Below are 26,848 nucleotides of genomic sequence, written 5' to 3'. Positions count from 1 at the left end.
TCATACATTTCTACAGATATGGCTTCACATGATCAGTTTGATGTGGCGCCTGATGTAGTTCCTACTACGGACAGATTGATGTGGTTCTTCTTGTAGTGCCTAATGCAGTTCTTGATCTGGCTCCTCATGTAGCTCATCATGTTGCTCATGGTTGAGCTCATGCTACAACTCGTGGTGTACCTCGACGTAGAGCTCATTGTGTAGCTCATGTTCTGTCTCTTGGTGCGACTCTAGGCGCTGTAGGTCTTGCCATGGCTCCTAGTACGGCTCCTATTCCAGGTCATGTTGCACCTGTAGCTCCTGCTAGAGGTCCTACTACACCACCTTCATGCATCAATATTTATGCTCTATTTTCATTTTTGGGGTAGGAGATTGCTGGATTACAACACTCTATATTGACCTCTGATGATGGTCTTTATAGAGACATATATACTATGATATCTAGGAGTTTATAGGATTTGACAGCTAGGTTTAGAGCTCACCATTCATTTACTCTTGCCATATTAGCTTTCATATCTAGGGAGCTTAGGACTGAGGTCTCAGAAGATGCATCTTTCGATGATGTCAAGAGGGTAGCCCCCAAAGATGTCATCAAGAGAGAGCTCTTTCTAGCGTATGAGTGTACATAGGATAGGGTGAGAGGTTACAAAGTCACACGATGTAGAGACCCTATTGTTGCTAGCATGATCTATCCATGATTTCTAGTAGCACATGGTCGTTATCCTAATAATGATCAGATACCCCTTTATTTTGCATAGTAGTTGTATGCTAAGTTCTGTATAGGACTCAATGTCAACTACTTGGATATTCTTGATTATTACGGACACGGGTGTGGTTAGCTCACAGATCATGACCAATGCCACAATACACATCATCTACCACCTACAGATGTTAGACGGTCTTTTGGATAGAGGATTCCTCTTATGACTCCTGCACATGCGCCTATTACAAATAGAGTCGTCATTGCTTCTCAGAGGGGAGCAACTGACACTATTGGGCACATTGCATTTGTGGCATCTAGTATCACATCAGATTCTATTGCGAGCTTGTTATCTTCATAGTTGACATCCTCATCCACTTGGTCGACCATCTTCATAGGCATCTAGTAGCACTTCAAGCACCTCCTCTGATGATGCATATAGAGCTACTGGGCTACGACTACCAAGCAATATTCGTTGTCTTTCAAGACAGTAGACACATATGGATATGGCACTGTATTTTTTGGAGGATATGTTGCATATTATCAACTATATTTTTGATACATAGGGGATTTCGATACAATCGATGAAAAATGTTGTTAGACAACATCAGAGCCTTGGCATAGTTCCACAGACATAGGTCGCCACACCAGTGATAGATGATACACCTATGCATAGCTCATAGCATTTAGCACCAGGCTCACAACACTCTATAGATGACTTAGGCATATGAGTTGGAGATGTCCAGATCATAGCTAAGGGTCTTGATGAGTTTGGTGAGCAATTGCGAAGCCTGTCTGAGATTGATGCTAGTTTTAGCCTAGGTATTTCATCCTACATGGACCTGTTGTTCTGACCTGGCAGCATTGATTCTACACCATTACCTAGTTGGTTACATAGTCCACTTCACTTAGATTTACTAGTAGTTGGACATGGTGCTAAGGGAGGTTCAGTAGGTGTAAGAGTTTTAGGCTTAGGTGCATTGGTAGATGATGCGATGGAGTCCACTAATCATCCTCCACCTCTGAAGACCCAGGTACATATATAATTTATTTTTAATTTTAAATATATACGAGGTTAAAAAAATTGTTCATTTATTAAAAAATTTAGTTCAGATATATATCTAGACTATTTAATTTGATCATTAACTCATAATAAATTATGCAGGTACAAGTCACTGAGCACATGGTTACACATACTTTTGGTTCAGGGCATCATGTACATGAGAGAGATGATTCTATTGAGGCACCTGACAGTGCTCAAGTACTTAAGTTTTAAATAGTTTGTTCAAAGTTATTTAAATATTTTAAAAACTATATATATATATATATATATATATGAAAATTTGTATTTAATTTGAATGTACATGTACATGTGTATGTATATATATGCTTTATAGATAGAACTCTAGCATGTATGTATATATATTTGCAGGGCTCAATTGATGTGCCTCAGTGAGAGGATGTATAGGAGACTGGATCAAAGGGTCGTTATCTTCGTATTCGTCTTGAGGGGTCCCTCCAATAGTAGATTAGATATATATATATATATATATATATATATATATATAATTTTTTTTTTTATGCATTTATATATTGGAGACAGTTTACATGTAGACGTGTATTTCAGTACCTTGATGACATACATGTACTTTCACTATTTATTTGATTATTGAGTACTTCAGTAGTTAGATACCATCACATGTACATATACATGACTTTTTATATTTTTCTATGTACATGTATTTATTCGAGATTTACAATTTGCATTTCAGTTACATAGAGATATATTAGATCTATAGATGTTTATTCTTGCGATGTGTATATGTGTACATATGGGTTTTTTTTTTTGTGTTATAGTTATAGAACATGATCTTGAGACGTGTGTACATGTATATCAATTATCAATTAGTAGGAAGTTAGAAAAATATATAATTCTTAAATTATCAATTACTAACCCGCTAAAGATAAATATTAGTTTTATGTGGATAAAAATATGTTAATTAGGTTAGCCAATACATTATTTTATAATTATTTTACAAAATATAATATTAAAAAAGTGCATGTTAATTTAAACTAATTTAAACTTTAAGAGTACATGACCATAGATGTAATAAAGTAACATTAAAATATATTATTATTTTAATATACTAACCTAAATGATAACTATGAACTTATAATCTTACAATTTTAAAAACAGATTTTATTTTCACTTATGAAAGTCAATCTATTTTGAAAAAAAGTTGATCTAAATGAATTTAAATTATTAAATTCATCCATGGTACAATTAATTTAAATTATTAAGTTATATAGTATTTTAATAAACTAATGATAATTCAGAACTTACATGATCGTACTTGATTAAAAACACATAAATAATTTAAGATGAAATTCAATAATTTGAAAAGAAGTTGATATTTAAGAATTGTAAGATATTACATTATTTTTTATATATATCTATAGATCTAATGATTGTGTAAGTTTAAACTAACTTAAAGCTTATTTATATCAAGTTGTTAAATTATTAAATTCATCCATGTGGTACAATTAATTTAAATTATTAAATTATATAGTTTTTAAATAAATTAATAAAAATTAAGAACTTATGATCATACAATTAATTTAAACACATTTAATTCAAGATGAAATTCAATAGTTTGAAAAGAAGTTGATATTTAAGAATTGTAACATGTTAAATTATTTTTGATATGTATATCTATAGATAATGAAATTGTGTAAGTTTGAACTAACTTCTAGCCTATTTATATCAAGTTGTTAAATCATTAAATTCATCCATAGTACAATTAATATTATAGTTTTAAAATAAACTAATGATAACTAAGACTATGATCGTACAATTAAAAACACATTTCATCAAAGTTGATATTCAAATTATTATAAAATGAATCTCAAAGGTCTAATCAACCATGATGTACACTTATAACATGCAATATTTTTTCATGATCTTCATTGTCTAGTCTCCACTTGTGACGTACATGCTTATGTTTGACTGTATGCAGACAAAGCCTGGTAGCAACGACTAGGTGACTGTATTGTAAAACTTTTTTGTTAGGTTGATAATCAACAAAGTGTATTCCATGTAGGACTATTTTTTCTTGCTTCAAATATGTTCCCTCTATCACAATAGAACCTATACCACAAATTTAAGTATTTTAAAATTTGATAGATATGAAGTTACTTAGATATATATATATATATATATATATATATATATATATATATATATATATATATATATATATGTATGCATGTATGTATGTATGTATGTATGTATGTGCATGTACATGTATATGTATAATTTACCTATGGGGAACAACATTCTATCACTTTCTTCAGGGTCATATAACTTTTTTCTCTCTGCAGCACATCGCAATAAATAATAATTGACACCTTCATGATTTCCAAGCTCAGCAATCACTACAAAGACATCTCCTGCATAACAAGTACATACATGAATGTATGTGCACAATATATATAAGACAGTTTAAATTGATAATTAAATAACAAGTTGAGATTAATTGGTATGATACTCACCCACTTTTACCAATCTAGAGATATGATTATAATCATCAAAAATCAATGGAATATCACCAAAATTTTCATCATCTTTATCAAATGTATTGGTAACATCAAGTGGTACCGAAATCCATGCATCTGTATATCCACGTGTCTGATTGATGCATTCTTTATAGTCTTCATCAATCCAGCTATCAATAAAACATGAGTATTCTCTTGTCTTCAATGTCCAATTGCAATTATCTATACTCATGACTGAATGTAAGGAGCATGTCTTTTCTATCCTCTTGCAACCATGCATGTTTTTTCTATTAACACCTGAAAGTTTGTTAAATTGAAAATATAGACAAATTAAATTTAAACTTCAATGAATACAAAAATAAAATTTTATAAATTAATTGTATAAAAGTTAAACAGATGTACACATGTCTGTACCTATTATCTCCCAGAAGACTCTATATGGTACCTATTGACTCATCATTGATGATGTCCTAACCTCATCTAATGCAAAATGAGTCTTACACCATTCAAAAACATCATGTGCAGCATTTACATGAACTCCCTGATAATTCATTTGATACTTTTGCAAAGCATGCTTGATGCAAGCTCTAGCACCATCATGTTCACCTTTTCCATGGCCACTCTTGAAGAAATTCCATATTTGTTTTATATTCTCATTGCGATGATATCTACACAATGCATAAAATGGTCTAGATGATTTAAACTGTGCACCACATCCATCAAACCAAACATAATGTTTATCAACATTTATGTTTCTTTCTTTCAAATAAGAAAACAACATATTGAAGCAATGTTCTACATAGTGAATGTCATGTTCTTTATTATCAGTTATATAAAAATGATATTCCTTTATAATTACTCGTACTTGAACTATACTCTGAACACCATCCAAATCTAATTGTGCATGTCTATAGAAAAGCATGTACCATAATAGTAACTTGCTTATTAAAGTAATAATCTAATTGAATTTCTTTCTGATGAACAAATGAATAGTTCTCCGCAAAATCAACAACTGATACAATTGTTGCAAGTGGAAAATTATCTCTCAGAGTTTGAAACTATTGTGGTTGCCACTTTGCAAAAAATGCGTGATAAATATAAGGTTGAATTAATTTCTTAAATCTATCCATAAATGTTAGAATAGGCAACTCCTCTTCAACATATTCTGACCTTTTTGTTTCTTTCCCCAACTTTGTTTCATTCTTGACATACTTGTAACTTTTGCAATTCAATATTTTTTTTACATCAATATTTTTAGTTTTCAATGGAAATAGAGCCAATTCACCACATGTTTCACATAATCCTTTGATGCAATTTATTTTACCAGCTAGATCATCTATGTTTTCACACAAAATGAATGATATAAAATCACTTCTCCTACTAGAAGGAGTAGCATGAAAATCATATGTGTCTTCTACAAACTTTTGAAATACCTGATAGTGAAGATCAAACTCAATATGATGACGACAACAACAAGTTTCAAACACTTTGTTTGACCTCACAAAGTATGGCTACAATTTTTCAAATAATGTTTGCCCAACTTTTACATCAAGATGTTCACTACAAAATGAAACATATAGCTCATGATGTGTTGCGTCCAACCAATGTTTTGTATGATGTTCATATTGACTAGGTGCAATCCTATGCCTAATAAATTCTCTACTATTTGATGAAGGATGAGTGTTATCAATCCAAAATGATATGACTAAATTTTTTAAGAACTCTTCAATTCTATCAAAACGAGGTGCTCTACACATGATTGCCCAGTTGCCCTCCATAGTACTATCATCCACAATTAATCTTCTCTTAACATATTGTCTCATTGTTTATCTACTAAAACCCATTTCAGATGAAATTGAAGATATTTGTCTATTTTAAATCATATTCTTACTTACAATAGACATCAACATCACTTTTCTTGCCATAGACTTATCTTTAGTTTGAGAGTGTTTTCCTATGTTTCTCAAACCTTGTTTAACATTTTCAATCAAATCAATTTGCATGCTAGAAAATCTTCTCTTCTTTGATGTTGTGTCTACACCTAACAATTTCAATGCCTCTTGCAACTTTTTTTGTGTAAGAAAAAGTGAAAGCAATTAAGCTTGTTCAAGTGTTTCAGCGTTATCTAATTGAGTCATAATTTCTCTTATCTTCTTATTCATTGACCTTTTCTTAGACAAACTGAATGGTTGAGCACTAGCTGCAAGTTTTCTCAATTTATCCACATCCATTTTAAGTAAATGATCTAAATTCTTATCAAAAATACCATTCTTTATAGATTGGAAAATATATAAGAGTTCATCCATACTAGTTTCTGCACCTGATCCTAACCCTTCTCTTACTTTTTTTATTAGAATTTCAATAGGGACCAATCTTGAGCCTTCTCCGACATCCATTGTTTGAGATTCAATAGGGAAAGATTCCAACCCTTCTTTGACTTCTATTATTTGAACCTCTGTAGAGTGTGATCTTGAACCTTCTTCAACATTCATTGTTTGAGATTTTGTAGGGAGTGTTCCTAACCTCTCTCCCATATGCATTGCTTCTACTTCTGTTGAGCCTTCTTCAACATTTCCTTCACCTTGTTTAATTCAATGATAACATGCCATAGTCTTCTGAATATTTCTTTGTTCAGCTTCATCAAATCTCTTCTGTGCATATATTTTTTTCCTTCCTTTTTTTTTTCCCATTATAAAATTTTAAATTAAAAAAATTATCCCTTGCTTCAAGATAAATTTCAAGCAATAATCAAATAAAAAAATCGATGTATGGATTCAAGTCTATCACTGTCACAATTTTTAAAGAGTATGTCTTTTTTTGTTTTTTAAGTTACTCTTTTAATTAAAGAATGGCCATTGATATAAAAAGCATACCCATTGAGAGAAAGCATGCCCATTGAAAAAAAGTCAAAATATGCATATATAAGATTTTAATTATGTCCATCTCTCATTCCTTTTTTGTATGTTCACCCGAACATATAATGTTACACATGTTCGCACAAACATGCCATGCTAATTTTTTGTCAACCGAAAAAGTTAAGTGCACATTTTCAGGAAAACATGGATAATATGTCCGTTCAAACATTGCGTTCGCATGAATGCACAAAAAAAAGAATTTTGTAGCCCTTTTTTCATATTTTATTTTTTTTTTTCTCTTTTTACACCCTTAATTGTAGGAGAGTGATCTCTTATTGTAAAATAAATAATATTAAAATATGCTACTCGGAGAAAGCTTTCCAACGACTATAATTATAATACATATTTTAGTCATTAAGACTTTCAAATATGAGTTTAACTCATTATAGGTTCATTACCAATTAAGCATCATCCAATTTCGACACCTTGGAAAAATTAGTAAATTAGGTCAATTTTTTTTTTGAAAAATATGTAGGAACTAGCTTATTGAGATACCTTTCTATTCAAAAAAAAAAAAAAAATTCTAATAAATTGACTTCAAATTATCTATGTCAAATGGAATGTATGTCTAAATTATGATTCGTGTCACTTCAAAACTTCATAAACTATACAATATTCAACCAAAATGAATTAGACCAAATGCATCCTCTGGATATTGATGTTATAAATCTAACACCAAAAGAATTACATCATTATCATCCCTAGAAAAAAGGTTATGTGTGTCAAATGGACTGTCACTCTTTAAAAATATTGATTTTTACTATGTACCACTTTTCGAAGGAGATGAAAAATTTGACCTAACTAATATTTTTTTTCAAATTAAAAAATATGGTTACAAAGTAGGAATAAAATACTCAAAATCATTAGTTTATGTCATCTTGAAATTATTTATAGTTTTGAGATATACTTAGTTGAACATGACGTTTGTTGCAAAAATATTGATTTCAATGTCAAAATTGGTCAAAAAGTGGAACCCATTATTGTGGGATCAGCCCCCCCACCCCCACCAGAAGTTTACCTTTCCTATTTTTAATTCAAACATAGAAATGTTTGCAACACCCATTATCTCAACACATTGCTTCAAAAATTGTAGAATATTGAAAAAGAAGATAAAGGTGAGAATTACTTTCCTGTTGATGAAATATTGGTAAAGGTGCAAAATTTTTCTGAAGATGACAAATGTTGATAAAGTCAAGGTATTGATGCATGTATATCTTCCTCTAGTAATTTACTAAATAATGGAACACGTGATTATCTTCTTGAAGTTAAGGAAAATATTAGGACAATAGTTTATCATAAGGAGTTAGAAGAGATTTTTTCATTACAATCATCTAAAATTATATATATCCTAGCATTGAAAATAAATCTCTAGATATGAGAAATTCTAATATCAAGGATGAGGTAGTTTTGTAAAGGATCCATTCTTTTTGTATAAGTAAAGATATTGAAGAGAAACTCAAGGAATGTATTCAAGAAAGTGTGAGTGTTGATTCAAGATTTCATCTTGATCAAACTCCTAATGCTTCACACAATGACTCCCTTTGTAATCCCTCTCAAGTTTTTTAGTATGATTGGGATTCATCATATACAAAGGTACATATATCCAAAGAGGAATTTAATCCTCAGGGCACTATATAAATTGAATATAATCATGCTATTTTACACCATTCACTTGGAGGAGCTAGTGCTATAGAAGCCACTTTTCAATTTTCACAGAGGTCAAAGTTTGATCAAGTATGTCCAAATCAAGAAGTATAGAAATATGAAGATAAACTAGATAAAGACCCCACCCTCCCACACCCACAATCAAATTTTGAAGAGGGATATCTCGTCCTAGGGTCACATGATCATGATTCTCAAGTAATGTGAGTCATATACAAGGAAGTTGTACCTTTGAACTGAAAGCATAGCTTAGGATTTTTAACAAGGTTAATGGCATTTGAATAAGAAGGGCCACATGTATTAGGAAAGATTCAAAGCTTTAATGATGATCAACCACAAGAAATCCAAGCAGAGGGATTTCTAGATGGAAAAAAAAAGACCAAAATTACATTTATAAGCTTTTTAATATCACTCCACAATTATTTCAAAATGAAATCATTGATTGCATTCATAAAGAAAAACATTTGACCCTAATGTCAAATATGTTTGATGAGGAACAATTATTTGTATACATTTCCTTGTCCAAAGTAATAAAGCATGTTAGGAATCAAAAAATTGGAATCCAAGGAGTAGACCTACATTTGAGTTCATGAGTAATAAAGATTTGTCACCTATTAAGTATACATGGCATATACTTTTCCCAGTAATTCAATAGGTTTGCATGAATAATTTGAAGCTAGAGCTATCAGAGGTTACAGTTCCCTATCTTGCCCATATGCTTGTTAGGAGTTTTTGTTGTGCCTTTCCCTCCTTTTTGTTGGACTTATATTGAATTTTTTTGTCTTCTTAGTCCTCTTTCATGTAATTATTTCCTTTTACAATGAATCTACAGCCCTTGTGATATAAAAATTCTCTAGCTTAAATCTAGGTTCATTCAGTATTATGCACATTCTTTTACCCTAGATAGAGCCACTTGTTACCTTGATAATTTTCCTAGGAATTTTTTAAGAAAATTAGTCTAAGAATGAGAGAAATTTTGAAATTTCAAAACATTCTCTCTCTATGAATTTTTCTCTCTCCATATACTCAAAATATTCTCTCTACAAACTTTTATCTCTCCATGTGTTACACAATTTGCAATAGTACAGAGAGTAGATGTGATGTGTACGGATGACTTATTGAGAGTTAGCTAATGTAAAATTGAGGAAAGTTCTATGATAATATCATGATGATTTGTACCATTGTGAAGGTGTGTATAGATAGTACAATACAAGTTATGATTGAAATATTAGTATAGGTATTTAGTAGAGTAGAATAGAGAATATCAACAAATTGGATTTTATGGTTTAAGGAATTATTTTGGTGACAAAATAATTACTAAGTCATGATGAGAAGACTATGTAGATATTATTCCATAAGTAATTTCATATCATTCCAAGTGTTGGAAAGAATGAAGGCCAACTAAATAGTGAATTATAAATATGACAAGCATAAGTATTTAGATCTTATCTTGTGAAGATAAGTGTGTGACATATGTATGATCTATGTAATATTTGCAATTGATGTGAAGTCAATGAAATGATATGTGGACTAAATTTGATGTATGATTAAAGAAAATGCAAAATAAACTAGACAGTAAGTATTGTCTGTATATCTATTCTTGTGAAGAACTAAATTGTATTATTTCATGTGAGGGCAGTGTACTCTTCTTGCATAAATTATATTCAATCCATCAAATCCTAACAAGGTTGAAGAAACTCCTAACATGGTTGAGGATTCTAACAAGGCCTTGTCCTCTAACAAGAACATGAGATGCTATATGTATTTCACATATTCCTAATAGGGTCAATATCCTTAACAAGATGTTATTGTTTAGTAAATCATCTTGTTGGTATCATCCCCTTTGGGGTTTTCCCTTGGCCAGGGTTTCCTTAGTTAACAAATATTGGTGTTATGAGTTCTCTATGTGTATGGTTATATTTAATATTCAACATTGTTGGTTTAATTTCATATGCAAGTTATAAATTAATTAACAATATTCAATTGTGGGAAAAAGCTTTTAGAATATTGATTCACCCCTCCCACCTCTCTCAGTATTATATATTTCTAGCAATTCTTATCAGAACTTACTTACTTATAAGAAGTTTAACCACTTGAGTAAGATCCCTATAGATATGGAATAATTGAAGAAAAACCTTGAATAATCTCTTCAGCATATTGACCTTCTTACTAAAGAACAAGATAACCTAAAAGATAGATATGAAGATGCAAAAATTTTCATTGGTAAACTTAAAGACAAGATTGATGACTAAAATATAGCAAAGAATAAATTATGAAGACTCATGACAATGATGAAGTAGGAAATCTCTAGAAAGATGATTAGGTTTTGAAATTGGAATTAAAAAAATTTGAACATAAGTTGATTCTTAAGAATAATGGTGGCAAGAATGAACCTTTGCTGAAAAATAAGAATGCAGACCTTAGATCCTAGTTATATAAAGTTACATTTCAGCTAGATACTATCAAGATTGAGCATGCAAAATTAGAAAAGAACAATATCATTGTGAAAGGAGAATTGACACAAGCTAAGCAACAAGTAGAGAAAATTTATTCTAGTAGTGAGAAGATAGATGTATTGATATTTCACCAGAGATCATCTTATGAAAAGATAGGACTTGTATATCTTATTGGAGAGAAATCAACCAAGAAAATTGAAATCAAAAGAGAACTAGATCCAGTTATTGAATCCCCTAAGGAATCTGATTTGAGTAAGGTAGAATCAAGCAAGATAAGTTGAATTAATTGATTTGTCAATGAAACATGATGAACCTAAGAAAATGGAGCAAGTTGAAAAATCTAAGCAAGATGAAACACCCAAGGAAGTAAGACATGAGTTTAGAGTTAGGTGCTTCATATGTAATGAAGTTGGACATATGAAAAGAGATTGCACAGGTAAGTCTTTTAAACTTATTACTAATTTTTATTATTATAATTGTCATCATTATGGACATAAAGTAGTAGAATATAAGAAACCTAAGTTTGATGCTAATAATATAAATAGTATCTAATGTTTAGGAATACTAGTTCCCTTTAGGTAATGGAAGAGATAGATCACAGAGAAGATCCAATGATGGAGAGAAATATAATGGAGAAAAGAACTAGTTTGTGTGTTACAAGTATAATAATCTTTGACATGTTGCAAGGAATTGTAGAGTACTTGAGAATTAGAATGGAAGAAATCAGAGAATAAATGCACCTGCATGTCAATTATGTAATAACTTTGAGCACACAGCGAGATATTATAGAATGGATAGACTAAACTTTAACATGAATCTTAATTATATAATGAACTACAATATAAATGATAGAAGGAATGATAATGGCAGTGACAACAGTTAGAGGGAAGCAATTAAGGAATATGTTGATGAATTCAAAGAAGTATTTGTGATAGATAAGGATCTAGAAAGGTCTAATTCAGTTTTGGAGGAACAATGTTTCAATGCACCTGATGAGATATTAAAGTTACAAATTGTTTATGATTCATCCTAATTAAATAATTTATTTTAGAAGAGGTAAAGCATGAGTTGGTCAGAACTTATGTTAGAGATTGATTTGGATGTTGTGCAATTAACATAAGGTAAAGGACATAGAGAGAAAGCTATGGTCAAGTGCGCAAGTCTAGATATGATCTCAGTGAGAAGGAATTTATAAAATAAGCTTACTAGTAAATAGAGATAGTATTTGAAGTTGTGGTAGATACTTATTTAATGTGTAGTCTGATTTGAAATGATTTAAGGATCACAAACAAGATTGTGAGTACCATTCATTCATGCAAAGTATCTTGAGTGAATTGAAGAGCAATTTGACAACGAAGTAAAGTGCAAAGAGAATTTTGCTAACCACAAAGTTATAGTGGAACTAAAATTCAATTTTGAGGTATTTTATGGAGCTAAAGCTAAATTATTGAAATGGCTAGTTAGATGGTGTACAATGTGAGTAGTAGACCAAAATATGTGTTCAAGAAACATCTAGTTATTTCACTTTTGGATGATGTGTTCCAAGTATTTTTTAAAATTCTAGACAATGTGCTTCATGTTGAGGATATTAGAAGTTATATTCACTAAAAGATTGAAAGCATAAGAGATGACAACATTCACAAAGAATTGGGAACCATGTGTTACAATGATGTATCCCTAAAATCTGAGTATGCACACCTAAGTGAGTTAAATTTAGTAAAATATATGTTTTATATAGAGTTTGATAATCATGATTGGACCTAAATTATTCTAAGTAGGGTACATGGTGATTTTTTTTGGCTATATGATGCATAAATATTTATTAACAATGATGTAATTCACAAGGCTAGTAGGAGAGATTGTTTGTAGGTAAAGATTGGAACTTGCTGGTGCAAATTAGCTATTGGCATCTAATTTAGAAGTTCAAAAAAACCCCAAGTTGACTTTTGTTTCATCAAAATTGGATATCTAAGGTGAAATATAGAGTGATTTGATTTTTGGAAGTGTGATGGTGGAAATTCAAGAAAAATAATTACAAAGGCAATTTTTAAACAGTGATATCTCCCTCATACTAACTCATTTTTTTGAGAAATTTTTTTTGTTTTGGGGTAGAATTTTGTGATATACATAGTGGTGTAGAATGTTTGAGATCTCTATACTTGAATATTTTTGAAAATAACAAATCCTAATTTTTGCAACTTCAAAGGCTTAGTTTGAGCTCATCTGGACACATTTTCAAGTTCTATTTTTTTTTAAGTGCTTAATTTTTTGTCTACTTTTGAGATTTGAAACCAAATTATAGGCTTGTGTGGAAAGAAATACCACTTTAAAAAGTAAGTCCTTTTTTGCATTGCATTGCTTTGATCAAACTTCAAATTATTGTATATTTGACCTAAATTGCTTAGTTGCCAATTTGAACTCCAAGAGGAGATTGTAAACAACAACATCAAAAGTCCACTTTGTCCATTTTGACAAGTGGACTATTGTAAATGCACTACATATAATGTTCCAAAAGCATCACTTTTGGGGTCATTCTTTGATTGAGTGAATAGGGGGTGTATCTTGTGTTCTCGTGTCTCTCTTTCTGTCTTATGCTTTTTAATTTTTTGCATCATGGGCTCACCTAAAGCTCCACTACTAACTTCACACAATTATACTACATCAAAAGAAATTGTATGGAGTAGATTAATGCAAAAAGGTTTAAATCTCTATGTTGATGGTACAATTACAAAACCCTTTGATGTTGTTGCAAAAGTTGATTGGAAAATTAAAGACAGCTAGTCTTTAGGAATTATTAGGAGTTGTGTTCATAGATATCTCTTCTTCCACATTTCTAGCTTTAAGGAAGCCAAGGGTGCTTGGGACAAACTTGGAGGGTTGTATGGTAAGGTGGATGAATAAAATGGATTCAAAATTGAGGATGATCTACTTCTCTTGGATCCTAAGAATTTTGACACAATTCAAGACTATGTCAACAAAGCCAATGAATTGAGACCACTACTTAAAGATTGTTATAATCCCATGAAGGATGATAGATTGATTCATCACATCTTGAAGAGGTTACCTTTAGAGTATGAATCTTTTGTTTTGAGTTACAACACTCATACGTTGACCATGGGAAGTGCCTTCACTAAGCCTTCATTTGATGTATTTATAGAAATGTTAATGTTGGAACAATCTAAGTTGATATATATTGGAATTCTCATGTCATCAAAGACCAAAGCATTGGTGGCTAGTAATGAGAACCAACCAAATCAAGGTGGAAAAAATTCTACTAATAGCAAGAAAAAGCAATGTAAGAAAAAATCACAATTAGAGACACAACAATATTTCTCCTCACAACGAGACAATTCTTCTTCCAACAAGAAGGGAAACAAAAGCAAGAAGGACAAACTATTTTGTGCATATTGCAAGAAACTAAATCATGATGAGCAGCATTACAAAATAAAGAGAATAGATGAGTTGGAAAACCTACTTAAGAAGAAAAAAATCAATGTACCAAATGCTTTCAAGGATTCAAATCCAACCACTTCATTAGGAAAAGGGCAAGCACTTATGGAAAATCCAAATTCTTCAAGGGAATGGATTCTTGACTCAAGTGTCTCATATCATATGGGTTCTTCAAAAGGACACTTTTCTTCATTGAAGTAGTCTAGGGTACCTCACATCTTTGTAGGAGATGATACAAAAATGGAAGTTGAAGGGAAAGGACAAGTTGAGATGGAAAATGGAGAGTTCAAATATCTTCTCTATGTTAATAACCTTAGCTCTAATCTCCTTTCAATTTACCAAATCACTCACTATGGAGATGGCAATAAAGTTGAGTTCCTTCCTAATCCAGTAATGGTGTGAAATCTCAAAGATGATTCATTGGTTACAGTGTGTAAAGTCAATCATCACACAAGGTTGTATTCTCTCTCCCAGTTTGTACCCAAGTCTCCTTCACATGCCTTGTTGACACAATTTCGATAACAAAGAAACTTATGGCTTGAGCGATTTAGACATCTTGAATTTTTCTATCTTCATCAACTTTGCTTAAACAATATGGTCAAAGGTCTAACTACAATCAACTTTTATAAGGGTGAATATTCAACTTGTTTAGTGGATATGTATCTAGAGGAGATGTTTGATAAAGGGAAGTCTTCAAGAGTATCAGTTGTTCTTGAGTTGGTTCGCATGGTTCTAATAGGTCCTTTTGGTAACATTAGTTAGCAAGGGTCATTACATACTCTCTTTCATTGATGACTTTTTGCACTACACAAGGGTCTATTTTCTTGATTACAAGAATGAAGTGTTTGATAAGTTTCTAACCTTCAAGAGTCATGTGGAAAAGAAATCAAGGAAAGCTATAAAAGTTCTTTGTATGGATAATGAAAGTAGATATGTAAACTCAAAACTTAAAGACTTTTTGTGAACTTGAGTGTATTCATCTTTAGAATCTAGTAGCATTTAGTCCAAAATAGAAAAATGTTGTAGCAATGAGGATTAGAACTCTTAAGTATATGGCAAGTTGCATGATTCAAGCCAAGTCTCTTGATCCATCACTTGATGTCGAAGCTATAAGCTATGTCAATCGCATACTTAATAGGTCTCCTCATAATTCCTTAGATGGAAAGGTTCCTTTTGAGGCATGGTATAGTAGAAATATTCTTGTGAGACACTTCAGAGTCTTTGGTTGTCTAGCATGGCCAAACATATCATCCATGGAATGCAAGGCACCACCACCAAGGCCTTGTACTTTCATCAAATATGAAGATGGTATTAAGGCATATAGACTTACGGATCCTAAGACTCATGAGATCTTTATAGAGAGGAATGTTCACTTTGAGAAAAGTTCACCTAGCTTATCCTCTACTCCTCTTCACACCTCATACATTGTGGAAACTGATAGTGACACCAATGATAGTGATTCAATAGATTTAGATAATTGAGATCCTATTGATAGATATAGAACAAGGTCACAGCATTAGCACATTCCAAATGCATACATTGCTACAATGATAGGTCCATGCAATTCAACATAGCAGGGTACACCTAGTCTTCCAATTCCAACATCAGGGGATGACTTCTTGATAAACATTTCAGGTTTGTTTGTGGAGTCTCACATAGTAGATTTGGGACACATCATTCATGATATGCATCTTCTCTTTAATGAAGAAAATCCTTCTTTAGTTGTTGTGAGCACTCATTCTAACTCTCTTGTCCATTCTCGACATGATCAGTCTTACCAAGTTTATATGATTGTGGATCCTTATGTACATTAGTTGTAGGAGGTATATTTATCATTTGAGGATATAGTTGGTTCTTTTAAATATGCTCTACATTCATCCTTGCTAGATATGCACTTTTTCTTTTAAGCACTGTCAATATTAACATAGGGATAGTTGAGCAGGTTTTAGAGGCACCATTCATCTTTGGGATTCTTTCCACACATTAGGGAAGCATTTCTTATGTACCTCCAGCATTGTTTCTTCCAAAGGGGAGGAATATTATTCAGCAGTCATGGATCAGCTTCTACATTAGAGAAGCTATCATTGATCAACATTCTACATTTTGGGGGCGGTAACTACCTTTTCTCCTTTCTTCTTCTTCTTCTTTTATGGGGAACTTTTTCCTCTTATGGGGTTTTGTCCTTCTCATAATTCTCTCTTGTATATACTTGATGTATGTCATAATGGGGGGTCTTGATTACTCCATCCATCCATGCATCTTGTTTTTTCATCTCTCTTTTTGTGGGAGGGTTTTTCCCATGAGGTTTTCCCTCTTTCTTAGCTTTATGAGATATTTTTTTACATCAGTACCTAACATGGCCTTGTAGTTGGGACCCATCATGCTTTTTCATCCTAGCTTTTACGAGCTTAAGTGAATCCCCTTAAGTTGCACTTAATGGGGGTGTTGGTGTAAATATGTATTCACTATTTACACTTTTCTTATGTTTACTTAGGTTAATGCATTATTTTATTATTTATTAGTTTGACACCTAGGAGTATGCATACTCATATGTGTTGTCTTGTTGACAACACAAGAGTTAGCAACCCTTTTATGCACATGATGTCTACAGCACAGGAATTAGCACTCTAATTAAGCACATGGTGTCTACAATATCTCTACATGAGATAAACCTTGTCATACTTATCCTCTCATCTACAATGGAGGATAATCCACTTCTAATGGATGTGTGCTTAGTTGTCATGCTTATCTCCTATCTCATTCTAGAGACATTCTAGATGCATCTTAGAAGCCTTTATATATAGGTACTCCTAGTGTGTACATTACATGACATGACATTACATCAATTCAAATTGATATTTTTATTCAATCATACTTTATTGGTCCATTCTATGCTTGTGCTTGAGTTCCTTGATCTTTGGTGATTTTTCCCTAAGGAAAATTTTTGTAGTGTGCAATGAAGATGGTGAATCAATTTTATAAATCTATGTTGGATAATTTTAGAGATGGCAAGATTGACAGAATGATGAAAATTTTCCAGTTATAAATGAAATAGAGGTATACAATACCTGCATTCATGTTAGAAAAGTATAAAGATTAGATATGTTTCATGGTTAAAATGGATAAAAGGGTCAGTGCAAGAAGTTGGGTCTCACTTTTGGCCAAAAAGTGGATGTGTTTTTCTTGTTTTTGAAATTTTTTGTCAATTGATGTCAAAATTTGAGGTATTTAGAGATTGAATATTAAAAAACTCAAGAAATAAAATTTTTAGTGTTCGGAATCTAGTTTTTGAATATGTAATTTATTTTTGCACAAATAAGATAGATTATTTTTTTTGTATGGATCTTTAAAACCCACTTTTTCAAAATCCCTGTTTCAGGACCATACCATGCTCGTGTACGGACACCATAATTTGATGCAAATAAATGAATTTTTGCATCCTTTTAAAGGGAGTTACCTAATACACCTAAGATTGATGAAAATATTTTTTCATAATTTTTTATTGAATAATTTTTTTATTATTAATTATTAATTGGCTATAAAGGTAAATTTTAAAACCTCTCTTGTATGGACCACATAATTTGATCAAAATCTCACTTTTTTCAATTTTTTTTTTTTTAACATCAAAAAAATTGTATGTAGATTGATGACATATAAATTAATTTAAGAAATATTATAAAATAAAAAAGTTATTAAAGTTTTAGTGAATGTCACATTTTAATGTTTAGGAGATAGTTTTGATTAATAAATAATGGAAAAATAGAAAATAAACTAATAACAATATAAAATTTACATTTTTGAAATCAGAACAGTAAGACCTATAATGGGTTTTTGTCTCATCAAAAAATTCAATAGGAATGACTATGAAAAAATTATGACAATATCAAAAATTGTTGATTAAATGACTTAGAAAAAAAAAGGAGTACAAAGGCATAGCTTGGTGGGACCAAGCCTATGCCATGCCTTTCCCCAAGGCAGAACCCCATGCAAAAGTTGGGAGCCATGCCAAATTCTCGCTCATGTCTCATGAATCGGGCACCCGATTTTTAATTCAAAAATCGGGTGCCCGATATCTTTAAACTGTTATACCGACTTTTTTAAAATCGAGCACCCAATTTTTTAAAAATTAGGTACCCGATTTGTAAACGGGTACCCGAGTTTTAAAAAATCGGGTGCCCGATTTTCAAAAAATTGGGTACCTATTTTTGATGTACCCATTGGGTCCCAAAAGCTGCCCCACCAACCCAATTTCAATGATTGAAATGATTGAACAACAGTTTCGACTTGCAACATCGAATTTCGTCACACTTATTCTATTTTCTTGTCCTCTTATAAAATCTGCAGGCTACTGATTCAAGTTCAAAACTGGTGCAAACATGGGATCAAAACAACAAAGAAAGAAGAAAGCAAGAGTTCTGACAAATGAGGAGATTGCCGCAAATAAAGAGAATGAAGCACACCGTCAACGAGAGAGAAGGTAGAGAGTTAGAGACTTGAACAATGTTTCAAAGGAGAAAGACATTGAAGATACCACGATGGATGAAGAAGTCAAAGAAGAGAACCCAATACAAGAAAATTTAGGTGACATTCTAATTATGTGTTCAATACAGGTGTGTCTCCAAACCCTTGAATTTTCTCTCATGATGAAATTAGTGATTTTTTAGAAGCAGGTTACGATTTAAATGATTCAGATTTTCTTCATGAGAAGCAATTGTCAAACAATCATGCATAAAATACTCCAATTGAAATGCCTGCCCCAAAAGAAATACCAAGAAAATTTGAAAATGATATTCAAATCCCAAATAACAGTGAAAATAGTAAAGTGTCTGAAAATAAAAATTGCATGAATGTAGACATAGAAACACCAACTACTGAACAAACATGTCAGGATGATAGTAAAGTGTCTGAACATAATTTTCATATTCATAATGATGTGTTAGATAATCTTGAGGGATTGGTTTCATGGAGACAAATTAGGACACATGCTAATAGATTGTATAGGCATTTTTTTTATAATAAGAAATTTGGGTTTCAATGTCAGCTAAGTTTGCAACTAATTAAAATGTCTAAAATGCAAAAAGTAATGAGAAGGTTGGGAATGTATGCAAAACCCAAGAATAAAAATGAGTCTTTAAAACAAGTTGTATCCATTGTTGCTAGTGCCTTTGATGTTATCAGAAAGAGAAGTCAGTCTAAAGATAAGAATGCAGCACGACGAGCAATAACAATAGCTTTAGTTAACAAATCAACACCTAACAAAAGATTTATTACCAACATAAGTGGATATCTTAATGTGAATCGTAAGACTTTAGAAAGATCTGTAAAGAGAAGGGTTAACTTTGAATGTGATCCAGCAAATATTTTATGGACTTCTAGTGGTAGACTCCCGAGATGTGATATGAAACTTACTAGTGAAATCAAAAGTTTTATTGAAAATTTTTGGCATGATAATACAAGAGTATCACCTAATTCAAGAGATGTTCTTAAATTGAGAATTGGGTCAAAAATACATGATCCACATCCTAAACACCTTTTGGACATGACTCAAACTGAATTGTTTAAAAAATTTGTAAATGGTAAGGTATTAAATATTACCATTAGTCAAAGATCTTTTGAAAAGTGTAAACCATGGTATGTAAGGATTAACAAGGAAAGAATCACATGTTGTTGTAAAACTCATATTCAATTTCGTTACCATTATGATGTATTTCAATTTATACGTGGTACCATGCATAGTAAAGAAATGTTGCAAGAATGTGGTATAAAAATACCACCTCAAACTATAAAAGATTTCATATCAGGTTTGTTTTGTAAGCCACCTAATGATCAATACTTTCTTTTCAATGCATTTCTTTCTAGTACATGTGATATGTGCCGCAATCTTTCTTTGTTAGATGAATGTTTGCATGAAAATGCTTTGACTACTTTTGGACAACAATTAGTTGAGGTAAAAAGATTCAAAACTATTGAATATCCATTGAATGATGGGAAGTTTGGAAGAAGGTGTGATCTAGTTAGAGATAAAATTAGTTGTCATGCATTTATGGATGAATTTAAGAGTGTGATCATACCAAAATATGTTAAACACTCTCAATATTCTAGATGGCTTGATGGAAAATTTTGCATATGTAAGAATACATTTCCAATTGGTACTATACTTTCAGTTGTTGACTTTGCAGAGAACTAAACACTTGCACCACAAGAAGAGGTACAACCACAATATTAAAATTCAGTGCAAGTAACAATTTATGTTCATATAGTTTATAGGCATGCACCTGATAGTACAAAGGAGGATTGAAAAATATTGAGAGAGTACCATTTTTATCTAAGTGATAATAAACTCCATTCATCTGAGTTTGTCCAATATTGTTTCAAGGTCTTTTATGATAATTTAAAAGAGAGACAAATTCAAATGACACAACATTGGATATGGTCAAATAATTGTATAGGACAATTCAAGAATGCTAGAATGTTCTATTGGTTGAGTAGGACACATAAGAAAACTAGCATCCAACATGTGTGGAGTTTTTTTGAGGCTGGACATGGTAAAGGAGAACATGATAGTGCTGGTGCATGTGTGAAGAGAGCCCTTAGTAAAGAGAAATTAAAATTTGAGGAAAGAGCTAAATTCAAAAATGCACATCAGATTGTCGAATGGTGCAACAAATATTTATACACGGGATCAAGTCAAAACTCTACAATCAAACATTTCTTCTACCTAGTTGATGAAAATAATATCCCTTCAAGATATGATTGTGATACAATTAGTGGTTTAGCTAAATGGCATTCATTTAGGAGTTCAAATTCTAACACTTGGACTATATGGATTAGGGAGCTTGCTTGTTTTTGTCAATTTTGTCTTGCAGATGAATGGGAAGAATGTGAGAATATAGAATGGGTTGAAGATTGGCAACAAAGATCATTAGCACCTACTGACACGCATTTTGAAGATGATATAGTAAATGAAGGCCAGAATGTTACTTTTGCGATCTCATGCTTCAATTTATATAATTTGCATATGTACACAAGTGATTAAAGTGTTTCTATACTTTACCTTATCTTGTAGGACATGTTTATGTTGTTATTGCACCTAGTGATAATGATGAACAAACTGAGTATTGGCTAGCTACATGTGTGGAACCTAAGAGAAAAATGACATGTCATCAAGTGGACGATGATGGTTTTGAGTATCCAATCAGGTTTGTTGTTGTAGCTAGCACCTGGCTACGTAGATACCTAACAAGAAGAAATGGTTTGCCAGCATTTGAAGACTACCAAACCGAAAATAAGATTTTACACTATTTTCATTTGGTTGTGGCAACAAATATCAAATTAGAAAGGTACAAAGGGAGACCTGCCAATAAGGTATTATGGACAATTTCAATGGACAAGCACGAGACAATCATAGATGCATTGCAAAAGAGAGAGGATGCAGATGGTACAGTGGGATGACTACATTTAAATCAAACACATGTAAGTTTTTTCATTATTGTATTATTTTTTATATATATGTACTTATATAATTTAATTACATGTATGTTTGTGTTGTCAATACCAATTTAGAGAACTTATATACATCTTATTCAGGTCTTAATTACAATTTATGCAAATTTAAGTGTTAAAGTGGATCAAACATCAACATCTTGTGCAATTTCACATAGTAAGTACATACAAATTACACATATATATTTACATAGTTTAGATACCTTGAATATTAATTTATGTGTTTATTAACATGTGTGTTTTTGTTTTACATTTTTATTTTATAGAACCTCATTTGAAGAGATGTGTTCAACCAATTTTATGTTTCAAATGAGTTTAGTGAACTATAAATATATCATTGACATTTTCTTACATATATTGTGAAATATGTTGTACAAACTAATTCAAAAATGAGAGTTTACTTCTGTTTGAAAGTTAAAGGTATGTGCACTTGATAAATTAATTGTCAATTTAAGTAATGACCTCCTATTTTGTTCTATTACTTTTACATTCAACCATGTTTAAATTAATGTTTGTTTGAAGTTTCAAATTACTATTGATTGTAATATTAAAAACAAGTGACTTGCACATAATAATTTAAAGATCATTACTCATTGTATTCATTGTATTGATTATATCTTTCATTACCAAACAATACATTAAGATCACTTACATGATGTACATTGTTAGGTACGTTATCCATACATGTGTGTCTTAAGGGGACATGGGAGTCCGAATAAGTCATTATGTATTTTATACATTATGATAGGTATTCATATGTTTACTACCACATAATAGATCTTATTAGGTGATAATGAGTCTTACATTACCAAACAACACATTAAGATCACTTATGATACATTTTTAGGTATGTTATCAATACATTTTTAATCGAGTAGGTCAATTTTATTTGTATGAATTATCTCAATGCATAAATTTGATGTGATATTTATCCAATAATGCTCTATAGATAGTTAAAATTATTGTTCATCTTGCATATATACTTACAAAATGTGTCATATGTTCATGAATAAAATATTTCAGAATAAAGAAAATGGTTTGAATATACTTAAAACATGGTGAAACATAGTAATATATGTACTACATACACAAGCATGATAAGAAATCATAAAAAAATAGTACATGGTCTAACATACATCATAACATGATCTATGAAATGAAAAAATACATGGTCTAACATACTGTTTTAACTATCCTAACACAAAGTGTACATACATCATAAATACTATATATATATATATATATACATCATAAAAACACAATCTATAGGTGCCAACAAGACCTAATTTATCTGATCAAATGTCCTCTTTGCTCCACGTGAAGAGGACTCAAATGGATCATCATGTGTAATATGAGTCATCTCGTCATGTCGGACACCCTGTGAGGTAGATGTCTCACCTTGTGTAACAGGAGGCACGTCTCATCATGTACTTGCTTAATTGAAATGGGTCTCAAAATCTAGCTTGCAAATAAATTAAATATTCACTACATAATAAAATAAATTATACCACATGAGATGGGTGTCCCTCAGTAACGGGAGGAGGCGCACTGTCAAAACTACCAAATACAGCAGTGGTGAGGTCCTGTAATTTACAATACATACATTTTTTTAATTTGAGTTTAGAGCATAATGAACTATACATTATGTACATAAATCACAATATTGACCTCAAATGATGACGTAGGTACCTCCATCTGGCTAAGTCCTGTGCTCTCAGCAACACTCATGGTGACGTACTCCTAAAATTATGGATACATAAACATTTAGTCAAAATTAAATATACATGAATATAATTACAAAGTACATAATTTGTACACTAAATTTTTTATACACTATAAATTAAACATGTATATATCATACCTAAGTGGTAGCCAATGTCACAAATGTGTCTACAGGTATGCTAGCACGATAATCATAAGATGGAGTTGAAAATAGACTATACCGAGGCCTGTATGGATGAGTATGATATCCATGCTCCTGTTCGTAAAATCAAAACACATAAAATATATATACATGTGAGTCAAAATTGTTCAGATTATAAGTTAATAATAATGTACATACATAAAAATAATACAAATTATTTGTCTTCAATCAAAAGTTCATACTGCATGTATTTGAGGTTGTGCCTCAGTGGTAACTGGAGTAGGACCTGTACTAACATCAGTATGTGTAGATGCAGACAATCCCTACAAAATCAAATAAAAAGAACATATGATCACATCTTATTAAATTCGAATTTGAATGTCCATTTTTACGGTGTAATTCAAAGTGCATACTATATAAGGGATGCCAACATCTGTAGGTCTCAAAAAAAGACTATACTGCCTCCTAGGAGGAACAATGTCATCCATCCTCTGTTATTTGAAAAGTAAAAATTAATATAGTTAATACAATTACACATATATGTAGAAAGTAAATAATTATGTGCACTTTATATTTCTATTGAAATTAAAATTTTACCTGCTGCTCTTGACTCTCTCCAGGCTCTCCCTGCTACATGAGGTCAACAAATGATGACACGTCTATCTCATCGCTACCATCACCACAGGTAGCGTAGACATCATCATCAAAATCTGCACCCTTAGCATAATGGCCATCGTGTGCTACACCAGGATCACTGTGGGGGCCTATGCATATGCCTCCACAGCTAGTACAAACATGTCCAAGTGGAGGAGCATGTACCGCCTGTGTCCACTGCTATACTAAATTGCCTGAAAGGGCACTCAAATGGGTAAAAGCAGATGCAATCGCATGATGATGGTGAGGAGCAGGCACAACAGGTGCAGGAACAAGTACAAGGGGCTCAGCTCACCTACAGTTTCTCGTTCTGTCACTCAGCTTTGCCCCAGGCCTATCCTGAGGCATCCCTCTACCAACCCCCTGAAATGCTTTCATATCAAAATAGTTGGGTTTCAAACCCAACTCAAACTCAACCCATAAATTCCTAAGGAAGTACATGGGCACCTCATGATTAGCATGTGGTGGATGGTCAAATACCATCCACCACCACTCCCAAAAATGTGCTACTATGCGCGGATGTGTACACCACCTAATGGAAATGCGAGGCTTCTTCTCACTAATTGGTTCACCCATCTTAGGGTTTAAAAAATAATGTTGAAAATTTCCTTTACCTATATGTAGGTTATAAACCTCTTTATATGCTAAGCCATCAGAGTAGAAAGCACGCATGCTTTCCCTCCATGATCTAAATGAATCGATGTCTACATCAAAATGATGAATGGAGTCAACCATGCCTTGCATGCTATCTGAAAGATGTAGTAGGTGAGGGGTGGGTGCCACTCACGTCGGATAGCCTTTATATCACTCATGAGGTCATTGAGGTTACGCCTCATGGTCTCGCGGAGCTCATCCGCGGTGGGTAGTGGAGGTGTGGGTGGGGGTGGAGGTGGAGGTGGAGGTGGAGATGGAGGTGGCGGAGGTGGGGGTATGGGAGGGGGAGGGGGTGGCGGTGGCGGTGGGTCCATCAAATATAATCTACATATATATTTAAACAACATAAAACATAAAACACATCAAAAATACATCACAACATAATACATGTATGACTAAATTACTATTTAATAAAATTTAAATCTAAAATTTATCAACTAGATCTATATAAATGTGCATATCTTTATTAAAATTATATCAATTAAATTATAAATAAAGTTAAACACTTAAGTCAAATTAAACATTAAATACTAAATTTTTAAGTATGAACTCATTATGGATTATACATCTTCATGTCTCAAGATGAAAAAAAGTTAATATTATGACAAGGTTATGGTTGACAATTTTGTTATGTTAATAGTTTTCATGATGGCTAAGCTTAAGATTATTATAATGATTGTGATCCTTTAATGTTAGGGAACTTACCTAGGATTATGGTTTTAGTTACAATTATATTTACCTGTATCGAATATTTATTATGGTCCTAAGATGAGAGTTAAGGTTAAAATTATCTAATGAAAGCTTAGAGATAGAATTATGAATTGATTAAAAAATATTTATGATTTTAGTTTGAATCCTAACTATTATCCGCTTAGTTCTACAAAAAGTAGTTGGCTAATAAAAAGTATTCTCTAGAAAGGTGTCGAAAACACTCATGTCATAGAGCACATGCTAACAATTTCTCCATTGTTGATCAGATGATAGAATTATCAGCAGAAGTTTAGATTACATTGCACACAAGCAAGATGTTACAAGAAAACTGGGACAAGACAATGGCACTAATTCTAAAGGTATGTTCTGACTTCTTGGCACATTTTGGAATAACCATGTAAAATTCACCTTTGGCATTTACATTAGAAAGGGGGAAAAGATGTAAAGGTGAAAATATAAGAAGTTGCATATAATGTGTAAAGTATATTGAGTATATATGTATGGGGAAGCACCATCATATTATGTACATATACAGGTATTGAGATAAACATCTCTTACAAAAGCAATTTTAGAAGATCTCAAAAATAGAGTATGGCACCAAATTGAAAACCTTCTTGCAAACTATAAGTGTAGATCATGTTAGGTAATGAACTAATTTACATGTTAACCCTATCCCTAACCATGTATAATAATCCTAATTCTAATCATAATCCATAATTCATTA

This window comes from Cupressus sempervirens, chromosome 3 (assembly GCF_028749045.1).
Source record: "Cupressus sempervirens isolate cs-2001-9-10 chromosome 3, ASM2874904v1, whole genome shotgun sequence".
In the NCBI taxonomy this organism is placed as follows: Eukaryota; Viridiplantae; Streptophyta; class Pinopsida; order Cupressales; family Cupressaceae; genus Cupressus; species Cupressus sempervirens.
Note: the sequence above shows the minus strand (reverse complement) of the source record.